The sequence below is a fragment of the Myotis lucifugus genome, unplaced genomic scaffold, assembly GCF_000147115.1.
Source record: "Myotis lucifugus unplaced genomic scaffold, Myoluc2.0 scaffold_9, whole genome shotgun sequence".
In the NCBI taxonomy this organism is placed as follows: domain Eukaryota; kingdom Metazoa; phylum Chordata; class Mammalia; order Chiroptera; family Vespertilionidae; genus Myotis; species Myotis lucifugus.
This window is the reverse complement of record NW_005871057.1, coordinates 11,092,022-11,098,220: the sequence shown is the minus strand read 5'-3', so window position 1 is coordinate 11,098,220 and position 6,199 is coordinate 11,092,022. Positions and strand designations below refer to the sequence as shown.

The window sequence follows — 6,199 nt, the reverse complement described above, 5'->3', positions numbered from 1 at the left end:
GACTGGGTAATAGAAGTGAAGGGATTAAAAATTACAAATTATTAGCTACAAAACAGTACAGCATAGAGAATCCTATCTAATAAAAGGGTAATATGCAAATTAATTGTCACTCTGTCACAAAGATGGCCACTCCCATAGCCACAATGGCAGTGCCCAGTCCCCTCAGCCCCACCGCTGAAGTGTCCAGGCCTGTTGGCCAGGCAGGTGGCAGGGGAGGCAGGTGGGGGGGCCAGGGGCGGAGCTGGCAATCGGAGGGGGCAGGGGCAAAGCTGGTGATTGGAGGGGCCTGGACAGGGGTGGAGCCGGCGATGGGAGTGAACTACAGAGGAAACACCTTTTCTGACCGCTCATTGGCTAAGCTCTCTATATGCCACTGGTAATATTCTTAGTAACTTGGGTAATAAGAATCCAAGAAGGTGATGTAGGGTTTTTCCACCTCACTCCTGGAGAAAAAAACAAAGGTCCACTGCTGGAGGGCTCAGAAATGTCATATCCTGCCCTAGCTGGTTTGGTTCAGTGGATAATGCCTTGCATGCCAACCGCAGGGTCTGGGTTCAATTCTGAGCAAGGGCATGTACCTAGGTTGCAGGCTCCTCCCTGGCCAAGGCCCAGGTCAGGGCTCATGCAGGAGGCAACCAATGAAAGTGTTCCTCTCACTTTGATATTTCTCTCTGTCTTTCCCTTTCTCTTCCACATTCTCTAAAAATCAATGGAAACATATCCTCAGGTGAGGATAAAAGAAAAAGAAAGAAAGAAAGAAAGAAAGAAAGAGAGAGAGAGAGAGAGAGAGAGAGAGAGAGAGAGAGAGAGAGAGAGAGAGAAAGTCCTCAAGTTAAAACACACCAATTTCAAAAACCACAGCCTCCTAGTTCACAAGTCAATGCTCAGCCACTGAGCCACACCGGCCAGACTCACACAAGTCTGTTTTCATTTTTTATTTTTTTAAATATATTTTATTGATTTTTTACAGCGAGGAAGGGAGAGGGATAGAGAGTTAGACACATCGATGAAAGAGAAACATCAATCAGCTGCCTCCTGCATACCCTCCACCAGGATGTGCCCACAACCAAGGTAGATGCCCTTGACCGGAATCGAACCTGGGACCATTCAGCCCGCAGGCCGACGCTCCATCCACTGAGCCAAACCGGTCAGGGCAACACAAGTCTGTTCTTAATTGGCAAACATGCTAAGCTAATTCCTGCCCAGTCCCTTAATAATTGCTTCTACCCAGTATGTTCTTTTACCTGTTTTTTGTAGGCTCTCTCTTTCCCATCATTAAAATCTCAGCTTACAGTGCATGTGAAAAATTCTTTTCCTGCACTTTCTTGACTCTTGCTCATACCTCTCCCCATTATATCTGTTTTATTCTCTTCATTAGTTCTTGTTACTATTTGAACTTATTACTTAACTGTTGTCTGCTTTATTGGAATTTAAGTGTTAGAGATCTGAGACTTTGTTTTGTTTATAGGTATATCTCTGGTACACAGAACAGTTTCTGGCACCTATCAGGTGCTCGAGTAATATTTATTGAAACAATTAATGATGTCTAGGATGCTTTCTAGAGAAAATAGCCTTTCTTCTGGAGTGTTTTCTTAGGGCTGTATGTGGTAGAGACATCAATATAATTTGAGGTACTGATATAGAACATTCAGTCATTTCTCAGGCAGTCGTGAGATAAAATGGGATGTTTCTCCACCTTTTGAAAGTGCTACTTGTTCATTTTTCTTTTCTTTGTAAGTTCTCCCTTCTTAAAGATATATGGCAGGGTATGACATTGGAAAAGGGGGTTGTAAACTAAAGCTTAGGGGACTGATATTCTAGCTGAACCATTTGAGGCTAAAATAAGTTCTGAGAAATTTATCCCAAGTTGGGGATGGTGATGATGGTTGTGATGATGGTTGTGATGATGATGATGATGATGATGATGGGGTAGAGGCAGATTCAGACTTGCTGCTGTTTTAGCAAGTGAAGTGAAGGAGATTTTGTAGTCTGAAAGACAGTTGACAGTGTGGCAGTGTTCAGTGTTCCCAGGCAAAAGGGAACAAGACTTAATTCCTGCGCAAACCTTTCATGGGACTGGGTAATGATCAAGACTGTGAAAATCTGAGTAGGGAATGCCAGTCAGAATGTCTACAACCTGTAGTTTTTGGTATCTACCTTTCTTCTTTCTTCTGAAATAATTATAGGTTTATAGGAAGTTGCAAAAAAATAAAAAAGTTCATGGAGGTCCTATGTACCCTTCAAGCTTTTCCCATTGTATAACTAGAAGTACCTTTCTGTTTCTCCAGTTAAATTTAGTTTTTCCTTGAAATGGTAACTATAATACCAAATCTCAAAGTTAGACAGCCCTCCCCGCTTTTGAGCTTTTTTTGTGAGCTCAAGAGAACATATCCCCTTAGGTTTGTGTGTTGACTGATTCTGGTGGGCTGGCAGACCTAACAGACTCCTAAGATAAGCAATACAGGATGTTTCTAGAGGTAGAAGTACACTATTTATTCACTAACATCTCTTTTAATACTCTTGCAGTCTAAATTTTAAAATAAGGCATATTAGTTATATACTTTTAGAAATGAATATATACAAAAACTAACTGCCGGAAGTCGGTCCATCCTTGCTGCTTGACACAGTCGCTGCAGGGAAGAAACATCTGCACAGCATATGTTTCAAGGGACCTGGTGTATATGGCATACTGTTCTTAACATGTTTGCTCCCCCTCTTAATGCTATGTGTTTTAAACAAGACCACCTCCCCGAGAAAGGTTGTTTCCCCAGGTGAGGCTTTTTCCCTGGAGTTAGGGAGGGAATAAAACCCCTTAACTAAGTGCCAGGCAGGTAATTAATCACTTTAACTATGAACAATCATGCTTAAGCTACATAATCTTTACTTAGGATACTCTCCTTCAGTTACTTCCTTGTAGCTTAATAGAACAATAGAGTAACCTTGGAATGGAGATAAGAAATGCCCTAACCTTTGGAATAGAATTGATAGGATTAAAATCAACTGGTATAAATACAGATGTAACAAGACAATAAAGACAGAACTTGGCTGGAGATCCTGGCTAGAGAACCTGGCTATGATGATCAACTGAACACTGTCTCAGTGTCATTCCTTCTTCACGGACTCCATCCACACCTTTGGGAACCCCTGGACCTGCTGGGGTTGGACCCCAACAACTAACCACAGAAAGGCAATCTATACTAATAAAAGGATGGCAGGAGAGTTGGCTGACAAGAAGGACCGTGATGTGTCACCTTCCAAGGAGGAAAGGAAGCGATCTTGGTCACCTGACAGAGAACGGGATAGAGACCAGGATCGGAAATCTTCCCCTTCTAAAGACAGAAAGTGGCATCGGTCAAGGGATAGGCATCGAGGGGGAAGCCGGTCTCGCTCCCGTTCCCGGTCCAAGTCTATGGGAAGAGAACGACGGCACCGGCACCGAGAGCGAGATAAGGAGCGGGATCGGAATAAGAAGGACCGAGATCAGGATAAGGATGGGCACAGACGGGACAAGGACCGGAAACGATCCAGTTTATCTCCTGGAGGAGGAAAAGATTTTAAATCTTGGAAAGACAGAGACTCTAAGAAGGATGATGAGGATGAACATGGTGATGAGAAGCCTAAGGCCCAGTCATTATCCCTAGAGGAACTTCTGGCCAAGAAAAAGGCTGAGGAAGAAGCTGAGGCTAAGCCCAAGTTCCTGTCCACAGCAGAACGAGAGGCGGAAGCCCTGAAGCGACGGCAGCAGGAGGTGGGAGAGCGGCAGAAGATGCTTGAAGAAGAGAGGAAGAAAAGGAAACAGTTTAGAGACTTGGGCAGGAAAATGTTGGAAGACCCTCAGGAGCGAGAACGACGGGAACGCAGGGAGAGGATGGAACAGGAGACCAATGGAAATGAGGATGAGGAAGGGCGGCAGAAGATCCGAGAGGAGAAGGATAGGAGCAAGGAACTGCCTGCCATTCAGGAGCGTTACCTGAGTGGCATTAAGAAGCGGCGCCGAACGAGGCATTTCAATGACTGCAAGTTTGTCTTTGAGTGGGAGGCATCTGAGGACACATCTATCAACTACAACCCACTGTACAGAGAACGGGACCAGGTGCAGTTGTTGGGGCGAGGCTTCATTGAAGGCATCGACCTAAAGCAGCAGAAACGAGAACAGTCACGTTTCTATGGAGACCTAATGGAGAAGAGGAGGACACTGGAAGAAAAGGAGCAGGAGGAGGCAAGACTCCGCAAACTTCGTAAGAAGGAAGCCGAGCAGCGCTGGGATGATCGTCATTGGTCCCAGAAAAAGTTAGATGAGAGGACGGAGAGGGACTGGCGGATCTTCCGTGAGGACTACAGCATTACCACCAAAGGTGGCAAGATCCCTAATCCCATCCGATCATGGAAAGACTCTTCTCTGCCCCCACACATCTTGGAGGTCATTGATAAGTGTGGCTACAAGGAACCAACACCTATCCAGCGTCAGGCAATTCCCATTGGGCTACAGAATCGTGACATCATTGGTGTGGCTGAGACTGGCAGCGGCAAGACAGCAGCCTTCCTTATCCCGTTGCTGGTCTGGATCACTACTCTTCCCAAAATTGACAGGATCGAAGAGTCAGACCAGGGCCCTTATGCTATCATCCTGGCCCCCACCCGTGAGTTGGCTCAGCAGATTGAGGAAGAAACCATCAAGTTTGGGAAGCCACTAGGCATCCGCACTGTGGCTGTCATTGGCGGCATCTCCAGAGAAGACCAGGGCTTCAGGCTGCGCATGGGTTGTGAGATTGTGATTGCTACCCCAGGACGTCTGATTGATGTGCTGGAAAACCGCTATCTGGTGCCGAGCCACTGTACCTACGTGGTTCTAGATGAGGCAGATAGGATGATTGACATGGGTTTTGAGCCAGACGTCCAGAAGATCCTGGAGTACATGCCTGTCACCAACCAGAAGCCTGACACGGATGAGGCTGAGGACCCTGAGAAGATGTTGGCCAACTTTGAGTCAGGAAAACATACGTACCGCCAAACGGTCATGTTCACGGCCACCATGCCCCCAGCCGTGGAGCGTCTGGCACGGAGCTATCTTCGGCGACCTGCTGTGGTGTACATCGGCTCTGCAGGCAAGCCCCATGAACGTGTGGAACAGAAGGTCTTTCTCATGTCAGAGTCAGAGAAGAGGAAAAAGCTGCTGGCAATCTTGGAGCAAGGCTTTGACCCACCCATCATCATTTTCGTCAACCAGAAGGGCTGTGATGTTTTGGCCAAATCCCTGGAGAAGATGGGGTACAATGCTTGTACATTGCATGGTGGAAAAGGCCAGGAGCAGCAAGAATTTGCACTGTCTAACCTCAAGGCTGGGGCCAAGGACATTTTGGTGGCTACAGATGTGGCAGGTCGTGGTATTGACATCCAAGATGTGTCTATGGTGGTCAACTATAATATGGCCAAAAACATTGAAGATTATATTCACCGCATTGGCCGCACGGGACGAGCAGGCAAGAGTGGTGTAGCCATCAACTTCCTCACCAAAGAGGACTCTGCTGTGTTCTATGAGCTGAAGCAAGCCATCCTGGAGAGCCCGGTGTCTTCCTGCCCCCCAGAGCTAGCCAACCACCCAGATGCCCAGCACAAACCAGGCACCATCCTCACCAAGAAGCGCCGGGAAGAGACCATCTTTGCCTGACACAGCACCCTTCCCACCGGCTTCAAGGCAGGCTCTGAAGCCTGTTCTTCAGGACCCTCACATCTCCTTTTCCAGGTCCTCACTCTTACGGGGGCTTAGGAAAAATTCAGACTGCTTGGCTAGACCCTCAGGTTTGAAGGCCTGAGCGTGGGCTGCAAAGGAGGGAAGCTGCTGCAGGAGACAGGGAGAACAAATTACCACAGGTTTGGGCCCAGCTCTGCCCCTCTGGCTGACTTGGGGATTGCCAGTGTCAGAGCCAGCCAATGGCTTTGCCTCCCAGGCTGCTGGGAGGGTTTCTTCGCACAGATTTGACTGCATAAGCTGCAGCAACATTGTTGCCCTAGATGACCCAGGGGATCGGCACTGTGAGGATTATGAACCTTGGACTCATTGTCATTTTGATAGCATTTGCCCTTTTGGATTATAAAACAAGGTGAGAGCCTTGTTTAGAGCCGTGCACGGCCCTGTGCCAAGGGGTGCTGTGCACCCCAGGCCTCCCTCACCCAGGGAAGTTTTTTAGATGTGGGTCAG

The 6,199-nt window shown here is 47.3% G+C and overlaps 1 pseudogene; it reads left to right on the top strand.

Moving 5' to 3' along the window:
* Positions 1-3,208: 3,208 nt before the first annotated feature.
* LOC102443048 lies at positions 3,209-5,975 on the top strand (annotated as a pseudogene).
* The last annotated feature ends 224 nt before the right edge of the window (positions 5,976-6,199 follow it).